Here is a 13005-nt window from a genome sequence, read left to right as displayed (position 1 = left end):
TGTATACCTTAAACCATCTCTAGATTTCTTATAATACCTAAATGCTGTGTAAACAATTGTTATAGTGTATTATTTAAGGAATAATGACAAGGAAAAATATCTGTACGTGTTCAGTGCAAATACAATTTTTTCCCTCCAAATATTTTCAACACGTAGTTGGTCAAATCCACAGAGGCAGTGGGCTGACTTTGTGTGTGTGTGCATGCGTGTGTGTGTTTGTGTGTGTACTTATAATCTCTGCAAAATTATACACAAGTAAGAGTGATTGCCTCCAGAAAGGAAAAGCCAAGTGCCTATGGAAGAGGGGTATACCATTTTAACATTTTGGATTGTATATTGTTTACATATAACCTATTTAAATATCAATATGTTAATTAATTACAAAATAGTTATTTAAAAAGCTTACTAAATTTAGTGTTGATAGCTCATGACATGTTACTCAAGTATTCTGAGATTTTTAGAAATGTACCTTATGCATTTTAATATTAACTGACAGAAGACAAACTGGATCGTCTCTGTCAGAGAAGAAACACTGAAGTGGATGAATTTTTGAGCTAATTGCTATGGCTTTCCTTATATTCTAGTTTTTACTTGAACAGAGGTGGACATGATAGGAATGGATAGAGAGTGGAAAAATAGGCTTATGTTGTCTCCTACTATTCCAATCTACTAAAAGCTTATAGGGGTATGCATATGTATGTGTGTATACATGTGTGTGTGTGTGTGTGAGAGAGAGAGACAGAGACAGAGAGAGAGATTGAGAAACACCACACAACAGAGAATGGTGGAGGAAGGAGATCCACAAACTAAGAAGGGTCCCAAGAGATACATTTTGTTTTTAACTTTAATTTAAGTTCAGGGGTACAAGTGCAGGTTTGTTACATAGGTCAACTTGTGTCATGGGGTTTGTTGTACAGATTACTTCATCACCCGGGGATTAAGCCTAGTATCGATTAGTTATATTTCATGATCCCCTTTCTCTTCTCAACCTCTGAAAGGCCCCGTTTGTGTTGTTCCCCTCTATGTGTCCATGTGTTCCAAAAGAGATACCTCTTCCACTCTTGCTATTACTTTGAGTCAGTAAATAGTTGTTGGGTTTTTCTTGCTTTCCCTAAATGGCTGCCTTTCAGCACATTATGGAGTGAGTGCTGCTATAAGATTTATTTAAGCAATGAGCAAAGGGTACACTAAGAACCTTTTGTATTAAAAGGTTATTGTTATTTTAAGATATGTTTATTACTACTTGACATTGCCAATGTAAAACAGACTGAAGGATGAAGACGGCACTGTCAACAAAAAAGTGTTTTCAGGAACTGACACCTCTCCTTGTGCTCCAGAATTTACTCAATGGCTCAAGCAGACAGAAAGACTTGATTTCCAGTTAGAATGGCAGCTTCTGCAAATACTCAGAATGTCCTTTTCTCCCCATTCAATCTTTAAAACCCTCTACTATTGCCCCAGCTTATAATTCTAGCCGGATAGCCATCTATTTTCCTGTAAGACCATTATGCTTCAGCAAAATTGGAACACACTCTCTCAAACACACACAAACACACACACAAATTTGGCTTTATTATTTTTAAGTATTTTTTATCAAATTTATCTCTCTGAGCTTTGCACAATTCTCTTCTGTTGACTCTTCCTGGACCACTCCAGGCCCTTGTTATCTTCCTTTCTGAACCGAGCCCATATTGCTCTTATGATAATTTAAATGTTGCCTTGTCTTTTTTGAGATATAGAAATTTTGTTGAGATTGTTTTTAGATTTTACTTTGTTGTTTTTTTCTTTTTTAATTAAAAAAAAAAAATCTATTGCACTATAGTGAGGAAAAGCAGCAACATTCCAAGGACCAAATCAAACTTCTGCTTCTGTCTATAACAGGGTGATCAGCACCAGATTTGCCCTCCCTTCTAAAAAATCTAGGTAAGTAGACATGACATTTGATAACAGAAAGCTCAAGATTGTGTCTCCTCAGAGAATGGAATCAAATGAGGTGAGCCCTGCAATAGGCCTGGTTTTCTACTCAGAGGTACTTTCATGATGGTGGATCAGAAAAGGGTCCTCAAGCAAAGTGCAGTCTTGTTGAGATGACAAGTCAGTGACCTGCAGAGGAGAAATCCATGCAAAGAAAGAGATCCAGAAATTTGCTGAGGAGTCTCTTGAGTCTTTGCTTACTAAGGTGTGCCGTCCTAGGGTGAACCTCCACAAGGACAGGCAAAGGATGACTGGGCAGTTTAAAGTGAACACTTTCCAGAACTTGCAGAGGTCCAGGAGCCATTTTAGTTCTGACAGTCAGGGGAGTCCCAAGGGAAAACCCAGGGCACTCGATACACACCCTAAAGGGGTCACACTTTAGTAGTGAGACTAACCTAACTCTAGAATAAAGGCTATTTTACACTTGTTCTAAGAAAACTTAAAAAAAAAGAAAAATAAACCTTGAAGCCAGGGATGGTGGCTCACTCCTATAATCCCAGTACATTGGCAGGCCACGGTGAGCAGATTGCTTGAGCTCAGGAGTTCAAGACCAGCCTAAGCAACATAGTGAAACCCTGTCTCTACAAATAAATCAGAAAACAAAAATCCTGGAAAGAGTAAACTTGATCCACAAGCACTCTCTAAAGGAAGACCACAAAACCCAGACAATCAGAAATTTAATATGTCCACACACATACATTTCATGTGTATGTTTTTATTCTCATCAAAATGCAAGAGTCATAAGAGTAGGGATTTCTCTCTATTTTATTCGTGGATATATTTCAAATACCTAGAAGGAATTGTATGCAGAGGAAGCATGTAATAAATATTTATTGAATGATTAAATATTACTTATTCTTTATTGTATAATATTTATATTATACACATTCATATCATAAAATATTTACTGTACATTAAATGTTTATATGACACAAACTCAGTCCTCATTGATTTGTGGCTGAAATAAGAAACATGTTCCCACAATGTCATGACTCAGATTCGAACTGTGGTTGCTATGGCCACAACACAGAGTGCTAACCACTATACAGTCACTGCGTGCTACTGGGGACCTGACATAAGACACGTGTAAACGAAAAGAGACATCTTATTTTTCAAACATTTCTTAATAAGTAAAAATAAAGATACACAATTTCAACTCTTGGTTTAGTTAGGAAAAACATTATAAAGCAGGGAAAGTGAACTTTCCAAAAAGGAGCAATTGGTAATTCTTGATCAGCCTAATTAAGTAGTAGCTGGGGTTGCAAAATGTGTACACGGTTACCTTTTCCACAACATATCTGCACAAAACAGCATGTTCAGACTGCACTGCTCTGAAAGCCCATAAGTAGTCTCCAAGGACCACTCAATATAGAGATCCAGGGCAACAATATGGTCTCTAATGAAATATGAGGATGTGACTTCAGCAAAAAAGCAAAATAATGCACACAGAGTGATATTATTAAAATCATCCAATAGATATTTTATTTTTTCAAAAACTGACACATTTTCTTGTCAAAATAAGATTTCTCTAAATTATTATTTTGGTAATTTTTGGTTTTGTTACAAAATAAAAACATGCATATGAACACCATTTTTTCACATATTGCAGCAATTAATTTACCAGAAAAATCATATATTGTTTTCTATGTTCCTCCCAGCACATATGATAAATGATGAGCTCCTGTGTGCATTCTGTTGATGCATTATCATTAAAAAGTTTTCTGTGGGCTAATAAATCAAATTAATGCCACCTTAAAAGTTAATGCTCCTGGGGTATTATACTTAGCTATCTTTAGCGCTCACCTCCCTGATCATCAGAATCTCAAAGCCCAGTTGTTTCTCCAGTTCACCTAACTTCGAAACGCCACACTCAACTTTCTAGCTGCCTTAGTTGCCTACACACCTTGACGTTCATATTTCCAATTGAACACACTAACTCCCTCTCTAGATGCTCGACCTCGTCTGCCCAACTAGTTTCTTTTCCCCATGCTTTCCACACTTTGGTCAATGGCACCAAAATCTTCATGTTTATGCATGACAAAAATCCTGAGAATTATATTAGTGATCTCCTTGTTTCTTATCACCCAGATATCATTTTTCTTTCTTATTATCTCTATATTCCGAGCCCTCCTCCCAAGTCCTACTGCTCTTCAGTACATTATTATTTCTAATTTAGAGGATGCCAGTAGATTCCCCACTACCCTCCTTGTCTTGTCTTCCCCACTCCTGTCCAGTCTGTTCCCTAAGGCTACTGCTGGGGTATCTCTCACTGCAGATCTAATCACACAGATCCCTAGTAAAATTCTTCAGTGGTAGCTTATACCAGCTTATGTGTTCCACTGATCACCTGTTTATTTTGCCAGGCTTTTCAGTGTTTAAAGCTAAAGTGAACTGTTCTTTAAAATCAGACACTTGACACAAATATCCATATTTCTGGCTTCTCTAGAAAACTCAGTGCCGGGTGCGGTGGCTCAAGCCTGTAATCCCAGCACTTTGGGAGGCCGAGACAGGTGGATCACGAGGTCAGGAGATCGAGACCATCCTGGCTAACACGGTGAAACCCCGTCTCTACTTAAAAAATACAAAAAAACTAGCCGGGCGAAGTGGCGTGCACCTGTAGTCCCAGCTACTCGGGAGGCTGAGGCAGGAGAATGGCGTAAACCTGGGAGGTGGAGTTTGCAGTGAGCTGAGATCTGGCCACTGCACTCCAGCCTGGGCGACAGAGCGAGACTCCGTCTCAAAAAAAAAAAAAAAGAAAAGAAAAAGAAAACTCAGTCTGACAGCACTGGACACTGCATTTCCAACTTTGTGGCAATCAGCTGAGTCTAAGTAGAAAGTGCTGAGGGAGATGACGCCCTCTCCAGTTGCCAACAATTTGTGTGATACACTTGTACTTAACACACCCTTTCTCCCCACGTGTTTGACATTTGATGGCATAAGACATCACTTGATTTTATAGCCCCTGGCCTATCCAGACCCTACCTGAGGCTTTGACCTAATAAAATCTTTTTTAATCATCTCCTTGAATGTAAATCACAGCTTTGCTTCTCAGTTCATGTACCTCTCAGTTCACATTCCTCACGAACAAGAAGAGGAGCAAAGACCAAATTGTCCTCAACTCTTCTAACTATAAGGACAGGGCTGGGAAAATAAATACCCTGACTTCACATATCTTCCTGCCTCGGTCTCTCACTAGAGCTACTCATTAACTAAACCCTATCAGAAGCTCTAGAATGGATGGTTCGGAAGTATTTAAAACCCAAAATAAACAATGAGGAGTCTCAGCATTTAATTTATCAAAATTTTGATTGTGTTCCCTTGTAGAAGCAATGCTCCCTAGAACCTTAAATTCCACAGACACAAAGTTATGGGGGCAGGAACCAAAAATTCTATGAGTAGGCTATTAGGTAAAATAGTGAGAGCAGCCAATCTCATCTCCATTCCTTTGTCCCTAGAAGTTATATTCTGACTGTGTAGACAGAGTCAAATATTAGCTGCTGGCTTAATTGCATCCTGTAAAATGGTACCAAATCTCACAGAGTATATGTTTTTAGCTCGCACTGTAGCTGAGCTTCCTCAGGACATTGTACTCTTCTATCAAGGTAAGTGTTTTGGCCTTAATGCAGATAAGATCAAAGTGAATTCCACTGGCATCAGTCCAATGTCTCACTTATTTGCTTTAAAACAAATCTCCTGGTCAAAGGTAATGTTTTATGAAGTGCCATGGATACAGCAATCTCTAATCCACAAATCAAGATGCTGGCAGAAGCCCCAAAGGCAGGAAAGGCAGATCTGTTCCTGAATACACGTTTGTCCCTGTGTGGACAACTGCTGCCTCCTCCATAATGAGCAGGTTGCCAACTGTTCCCTTAGTATGTGATGCAGGAACTCATTACTGTCCCCTTTGGACACTCAGTTGAGTGTCTAGAAGCCAGATCAACCTTAATGAGAGCAAGTTTCTGTTGTTGAGCTCACACATAATCTCCATTCTTGATGTCAGGGCCACTTTGTAGTGAACCCATCGAACAGGCACTAGTGTACTGGAATAAGAAGCTGTCTGACATCATGATGAGATCAATTATCTACCTAATGATTAAGAGTCCTCACAGATGAAGCCTTTGAGTAAGTATTTACATGGATCACAGATGTGTTACCCTCCGTGCCCAATATAAGAGATCCATCTATATATATAGCCGTTCCCTAGACCTCCTTTGTCACCAAATGTATTCATTTCAAATTCATGACCAGTCGACCAGTTCATTAGCTACAGTTTATGACTCAAGTACATTCATACATTAAGCCATCTTTCCTTCCAGAATAAGAGTTCAGCCACATGGACCATCCAAAGTTCTACACATTGTGGTTAGTTCCTTTCACCACTATTTTCCAGGGCCAACTCTGAGTGGGTCTGTAGTTCAATAGTTCTGAACTACCCTTCTGGATCATGCAAATTCTAATAGTGTGAGGCAGGAGGAAGCAGAGTCCTGTTTTCCTTACTTTTAAGCCCCTAACTCATCCAGATCGTACAATGACTTCTAAAATTTCTCTTGGATTTACGAAAAGTGCAGTATACACACACCACTACACATAGAAGCCCACACCAGCCTTGGCCTTGAACTAGAACTTGTTGTTTTGGAAATATTTCTTATTGAATAGCAAGTTTGTAGCACTAAGAGCCAACTAGAAATTAACCTTTCCCCAGCAGTAGAAAGAGGCAACATAAACATTCTTTTGGAATTACGGATTTAAAAAGGAATTAAACATTGTTTTAGAGCTAGGTTGGTTTCCTCTTCCCCATTTCTATTGTCAATGAACTTACTCTGACTGGATAGGACAGCCCTGATGTCAAAGAAAGCAAACAGCACCCACTCATGTAAACAGTCTCATCTGTAATTCATTAACCCTGCTACCCTCAGCCTCCTAGGAAAAGTGTCCCATTTATTAGCTTCCAATCCTAAGTTCATGTTTGTCTTTCAGTTCTGGGACATTATTGAGCAGTAAAGGAAAGAGATGTTCAATTACTGGTAATATTTTTTACATGGAGTTGCCAGTTTTTACATGGAGTTGCCACCAGTGGTACAGATTGTTTACTAAATTATTTTCACCTTTGATGGATTAGATATCTCAGACTCCTCATTATTTATATTTCTTACCCATTGAAGAAAGTAGAAAAATACATATTACTAAGGTACTCTTTCTCATTCTATCATCTAAAACAAAAGAAGCAGACACCAAAACAGCAGTGGCTACTGGAAAACGGCAAGGCCTCCCACAGCCTGGGATACAATTGGTATTTGAGATGACTCTCGATGGTATGCAAGATAATATCAAGTGGTACTCTAATCAGGCAAATAATGGTATCAGAAACCTATAATGAGAAAATTATTTTCTTTTCCAATTTGCTTCAATCCTTTAATTTCTTCAGTAAGGAAAGTCTCATTTGGGGGCTAGTCTTTAATATCTAATGTTTTAACGGAGAGAGCAGGCTTTGGACTTAGAACATTTGATAGTCAACAACATCTAGCTAGAACTTACCAACGTTATTATTTTTTTATTATCTATTTATGGCAGGTGATACTGATGATATAGTAGTGATAATGAGATTTCTCTTTGATAAATTTTAAAAGTAAGTTGTTTTAAGAAAAAAATGCTAAGTAAATAATAGTACAGGTGATACATGAATACAATAAAAACCTCAAAATGTGAATACAAATAAAGAAATTTTGAAAACACTCTTACAGAAAAAGATATCGGTGAGGGTTTGTATACGGACTGTGTGTATAGATGGGTGTATGTGTACATAGGAGGGGAGCAGGAAGATCTGAACCTTCTATTTCCCAAGTTCTGAACCTTCTATTTCCCACTTCCACTTGCTGAAAAGAAAATGTTATTGCCACATTTTCCTCTGTGCAAATATATATGCACATATTATATGAATATATATACATACATGCACATATTTCAGAGATGTTTGGTAGCACCAGCTCTCTATATTGCTAAATTATGTTTTTAAAACTGGATGTGTATGTGCATAATATATACATCTTTTTTTTTTTTTTACTTTTTGCAATCATATTTAATCCTGAAAGTTCATTCTGAAATATCTGTCAGTTCATTCAATTAAATGTATTATACAGTTTCGTGAACATTATGTCCTTGACTATTTCTGTTTACTCACTCTCTAGATTGCCTTCTACTTAGAATTTTAGACTTAATAAACTCCTTTTATTGAAGTAAATGTGTCTGGAGATTTTGTTCTTCAGGAAGAATAGAGGTAATTAGGATTTTGTGTGTAGGAATAGAAGAGCCTTCATTAAACTCAGTAGTCTTATTCAGCTGAGATCAATGGCTAAAAATTATATTTTGCTGCAATTATTTATATTTCTTATGCAGTCATGCAAATTATATTATTTGTTAATTTTACATAAAACAACTATGTAGACAGATAAAGATGGAGCATTTATACTTATGTAGAATCAAACATTTCTTTTTCAGTGTTGAAAACTGTAATAGTAAAGTATACTTTTTCTTTTTTTTTTTTTTTTTTGAGAGGGAGTCTCGCTCTGTCGCTCGGGCTGGAGTGCAGTGGCCGGATCTCAGCTCACTGCAAGCTCCGCCTCCCGGGTTCACGCCATTCTCCTGCCTCAGCCTCCCGAGTAGCTGGGACTACAGGCCTTTTTCTAAGGATTATCACTTTGCTAATTTTTCACTTTCTGACATTCCATTGCATCTCCCAGCAATTACTGATACCTTTTCCACTGGAAATGTTCCCACTAGGTTACTAAATGCAAATATTTCCTAAAGCACAACATATTTTTTTCGTTCCATGGATTCTTGAATTGGAGATAAAATTGTGGCGTTTGAACACAAGTTACTGTGTAAATAGACACGACACCTTCTAGAGTTGCTTTTGGATTATTGAAAGTAATTTCAGTTTTCACTCATTATCATTAAAAAAAAAAAAAAAAAAGGATAGTTTTGCCACATGTGCATAAGCCCAGAAGGGATGCTGTAAACTCTGAGGAAAAGATTAGTAATCAGCAGGCGCAGTGGCTAATGCCTGTAATCCTAGTGTTTTGGGAGGCCGAGGTGGGCGGATCACTTAAGGTATGGAGTTCGAGACCAGTCTGGCCAACATGGTGAATCCCTGTCTCTACTAAAAATACAAAAATTAGCAGGGTATGGTGGTGAGTGACTGTAATCCCAGCAACTCAGGAGGCTGAGGCACAAGAATCACTTGAACCCGGGAGGCAGAGTTGCAGTGAGCCGAGATCATGCCACTGCACTCCAACCTGGGTTACAGAGTGAGACTCCATCTCAAAAAAAAAAAAGATTAGTAATTGCTTTAGAATAAACAGATGTACACTTTGGCAAGCATTGAATCTATAAAGATAAAAAAGTTGGTCAAGTTTATTCCCATGTTCAAACTTTTCATTCTTTGGTACAAAGCACATTTTGTAAGGCACTTTTTTTAGGCATAATAAATGTGTTTTGACATTGAATCTGTGTTTTGAATGTTACAGCTGTAATACCCTGGGACCGGGAATCACTTGTTACTCATCATGTAGATATTTTTAAACAAACATTCAGCAACAACAACAAAATAGTATGACAATCATGTATTTTTTTCATGTTGTCTCCACAGACAATTTTTTTTCACCTAAAGGACAATTGACATGGCAAAAGCATATCATTCAGAGAATTATTCATCTGTAAAATATAATTTTTTCAATTAAATTTTTAAATATTATATTAAAGTTCAGCTTTTTGACAGTCTGTTAAAGAACAAATTAAATACCTCTTTTTACAACCTATAATGTAAAGTTTTGCATTTATTTTAAAATGCAATTTTTCTATATGCATCTATCATAGCCTATTTTTGGTTTTCAGATCATTTTGCAACCCTAAGATTCACAAATATTTTAAGGAATAAAGAAATATCATGTTTGGAGTGGCTGATGAAACTGCTGAATAAGAAAGTACTTTTTAAATAAAAGAGAAATTTTATAATAAAGTCAGAATCATATAGACATTTAAAAAATAGCTGAATACTGTCAAAGCCTGTCACTTTCTCTTGGCATTAATACAACAATGGAGATAAATTAAATAAACAGAGAAAGATGCTCCTCAAGGCCATGTTAGCAGACAATAGCTTGAGGCCCTTATATTTTAAGACAGATTTTCTAGAAAGAGATGTAACAGAATTAACTTGGCATCCAGATATCTTCCAAGAAACTTTTGCCCTTAAATCTTGCTATAAAATCAAAATCAAATTGCAAGTTGAAATACTAGTTAAAATGAAAGAAAATCCCAAAGGATTGGAATTGGCTCAATCTATGTTATTGCGAGGTTTTGCAATGCCGTTTTTCACAAATATGAGAAAATAATTTTTCAGGGCTGGTAGAAGATGGAACATTTTGTTTTACATTATTTATCTGCTGTTGAAAAGAAGACTTATTCCAGAAGATTACAAAAACTATTATAAAGCAAGGATAGTGTCAATATGAATTGTTGCTCCAGGCATTTAAAGCTATATTTGAGGAAGGAAATCTTTACTTATTTTACCCTGTTAAGAAAAAAGATTCAGTATAATCTGAAATGCCATTTGATGTGGAGTCCTCTTGCAAATGTGTGCTGTCAGGTTGCTTTTAGTAATTACTACCCACTTTCTTGTCTTTCTCAAAAGCAGGTTTTACCATTTTTCTTTTCATTTTTTTCTTTTGCAAGTGCTGTTCAATCATATGCTGATTAGCATTCTAATAAGTTCAAAGTCAGGCTCATGCTTCCAGTTCAAAATAGTTGACTGAGTATGGGCATTTATCTCCCTTCCATACCAAAATTTGATTAAAATAAAATTTTAAAAAATAATAGCAACTAAAATAACAATAGCTAATTTCTGTTGAGTACCAATTATGCCAGGCACTCTTCTACGCGTATAGCATTTAATTCTCAGGATCTCCCATTTTACAGATATAAAAGTAGAGGCATTAAATAGTTAAGGAACTTGTGTGGAGTGGTAAAACCAGTAATTGGTGGAGCCAGAGCCTGAACCCGGGCTTATGAAGTGAGCCCCTATGCTGCACTGCCAGTTAAGATATGAAAAAGAGAAGAAATCATTACACATAATGAAAGTAAGAGTGGCCCCTTCAGTTGATGAAAATTTTGGAGAATTTCTGGGAGATAGCAAACAGATTGGAGAGAATACAATCATATCAGGAGGAGAGAGCTATGGGATATTTAATCTAAGAAATATCTACAATACACTTACACTAACTAGCCATCATCATGCCCCCCAAAATACAGTGCAGCTGCAGAATTTTTCCTAACCCTAAAGCAGGCTACTATATTAGTCAGGGTCCAACCAGGGAATGGAAATGAAGTCTTTACCACAGGAGGAATTTAATACACAGAACCAAATACCCAGGGCCTGGTGCTGCTGAGAAGCCACACTGGGGATAGAAGGCAGAAACAGGAAGCAGGATGGAGGTGGTATCCCTGAAGACAAAGGGTTGGATCACTCAGCAGCAGTTTAAAGGCAACCTGTCCAGGGAAAATTGAACCTATTTCTGGAGATACTATCCAAAACAAACAGGTAAAGAGGGAGGAGGAAAAGGTGTTTTCATCATCCTTTTCCATATCTCAATCTGCTGTCTCTGTGTCCCATTGGCCAAATCCAGCCAGAATCATCTTGGGTGAAACCCAGGAAATGTGGCCTGCTGCAGTCAGTGTTCCTATGATACAGAGCAGAGCAAGGGCAAGGAATGATTCTGAGCACACAGGCTCCAGACCAGCAAGGATGTTGCTAAATAAAGTAAAAAGGCCTTCCTGGCAAGCAATTCCAGCATGGAGGGCCAGAGATAAACAGAACAGAGCCTGACATAACCCTGGATTCCTAACATCATCAGTCATGGGGACTAAGCTCACCTGTGCTCAAGAAGGAAGACCTTAGTTAGTCTCCTTCATTCCAAGAAGACAACTTCAGTGTAAATTGGCTCAAATAACTGCAGAGGAACCCCAATATTAGTTGTCCAGAATTATCAAACTAGTTCCTCCTTCACAAATATGAAGAGACAACTGAGAGTCAGAAAATATCTGACTTTCTGAGCCTTGCAGTTGACTCTAAGACTGGGAAAAATTAGCAGTTTAGAAGAGAAGGATCATGATAAATAAACAGAACCCCTAACCCTAGAGGAAACAATGATACTGTAGTGGAAAATTCTATTTTTTATTTAATTTTTGAAAATGACAGCTATATTGAGATATAATGTACATATTATAGAACTCACCCTTTTAAGTAGTTTTCAGTGTATTCACAGATATGTGCAATCATCACAATCTAATCTCAGAACATTTTCATTATTCCAAAAAGAAATACTGTACCCATTAGCAGTCACCCCCCCTTCCCCCACTACTTCCAGCCCATGGCAACCACTAATCTACTTTGTCTCTGTGGATTTTCCTATTCTGGACATTTCATATGAATGGAAATATACAGATGTACATTTTGTGACTGACTTCTTTCTCTTAGCATGAAGTTTTTTTTGTTTTGTCTTATTTTTTATTTTTCCATAGGTTATTGGGGTACAGGTGGGTGCTTGATTACATGAGTAAGTTCTTCAGTGGTGATTTGTGAGATTTTGGTGCACCCATCACCCAAGCATTAAACTCTGCACCCTATTTGTAGTCTTTTATCCCTTGCCTCCCTCCCATTCTTCCCTACAACACCCCAAAGTCCATCGTATCATTCTTATGTCTTTGCATCCTCATAGCTTAGCTCCCACATATCAGTGAGAACATACGATGCTTGTTTTTTTCCTGAGTTACTTCATTTAGAATAATAGTCTCTCATTGCATCCAGGTCGCTGTGATTGCCGTTAATTCATTCCTTTTTGTGACTAAGTAGTATTCCGTCATATATATCTATATATAGATAGATATATACCACAGATTCTTTATCCACTCGTTTATTGATAGGCATTGGATTAGATCCACAATTTTGCAATTGTGAATCATGCTGCTATAAACTTGCGT

This window comes from Trachypithecus francoisi, unplaced genomic scaffold (genome assembly GCF_009764315.1).
Source record: "Trachypithecus francoisi isolate TF-2019V2 unplaced genomic scaffold, Tfra_2.0 Lachesis_group0, whole genome shotgun sequence".
Taxonomy (NCBI): Eukaryota; Metazoa; Chordata; class Mammalia; order Primates; family Cercopithecidae; genus Trachypithecus; species Trachypithecus francoisi.
This window is presented reverse-complemented; position numbering follows the sequence as displayed.